Below are 1,439 nucleotides of genomic sequence, written 5' to 3'. Positions count from 1 at the left end.
GGATGGAAGGAGGCAGCAATCAGGCCAACGATTGAAGCGGTCGCCAAACGATCGGCCGTCGTGGGAGGAAAGGGCTCACCAAGGCAAGGAGGCTCGCCGAAGGCCAACCAGGATGCCATGGCCCAGATGATGGAGCTGATGAATCGGTTAACAGCCCAGAACCAGGTGCTAACGGAACGGCTCGTGGCACTCGAGCGTAACCAAGCTGAGGGGCGTTCAGAGTCGTCCCATAGAGCCTTCACGCCTCCCCCAGCAGCAGCCGCAATCGCCAAGCCAGCTGCGCGCAGGAACAAGTTCCCGCACCTAGAACCATTTAATGGAGATCGAACAAAGTACGTAGCGTTTAAATATAAGACTTAAGCTAAGCTCTAGCACGAGTACAAAGGAACTTCGAGCCTCGCTCAGATCGAGTACGTGGTTAGTAGGTGTACGGGTAAGGCAGCGGATGTACTTCTACCCTAGGCAATACAGAACCAGAGTAAACGCCACATTAAAGACCTCTGGAGCTTTATGGACTAGCAGTTTAACGACCTACACTAGAAGTCTAAAGCACTTAATCGCCTTTTAACTCTTAAACAAGGCAAGCTTTTAGTAAGAGACTATTACATAGAGTTTAACTGTCTTAAGATTTAGTTAGGCGAGCAGTTTGGCAAAGCAGCTAAGAAGAGTATGTTCTTAAAGGGCCTTTACACTCAGCTGCAGGAGGCTCTTGCTATAATTAATAAGAATCTATTGTATAAGCAGCTAGTTAATAAGGTAGTAAGAACGTCTAACAACCTCTACTAGGTAGGTCTCGTTAAACTGCGCGCAACGAGCTCCTAGGTGGTAGATCGCCCTACTACAACAACCGCTTAACATAAAGCTAGTCTAGACGTTATAGACTAGGAGCCTTTGAAGGTTAATTAGGCGCAAGAGGCTAGAGGCAAGCTATAACAACCTCCGCCCAACTGCTATCGCTGCGGAGAGCTAGGTCATATCGCGAAATACTGTCAAAACGCCACCTAGGTCAAGAAGGCAAGGCCTGCGCTAAGCAACGTTAGACATAAGCTGCAGAAGGAAGTCGATTAGGTGCTAAGTAGCGAGTTGGAAAAAGAGTAGCTCTAGACTAGAGTCTTGGTCTAGAGCCTCTAAAGATGGATTGGCAGATACGTAGTAAATAGAATTAGTTTTAGCAGAAGCATATGCGTCTTTCACCAATTACTGTAGATCTTATCGTGAACAACGTGGTAAACGCTGTTACGCTTATTGACTGCGGATGCCTATGCTATACACTAATTAGCAAGAGATTCGCTTACCGCCACTGTCTAGAGCGCTTTTCAATACCTGCTCGAATAATTGAGGGGGTGAATGGCAAGCTATTAGAGATTAATGAGGTTGCTTAATTCTTGTTTAAGATGCATAGGTACGAAGAGACTGCCTACGCATATGTGATGAATTTG

The sequence above is a fragment of the Exserohilum turcica genome (assembly GCF_000359705.1).
Source record: "Exserohilum turcica Et28A unplaced genomic scaffold SETTUscaffold_30, whole genome shotgun sequence".
Lineage (NCBI taxonomy): Eukaryota > Fungi > Ascomycota > Dothideomycetes > Pleosporales > Pleosporaceae > Exserohilum > Exserohilum turcicum.
This window is presented reverse-complemented; position numbering follows the sequence as displayed.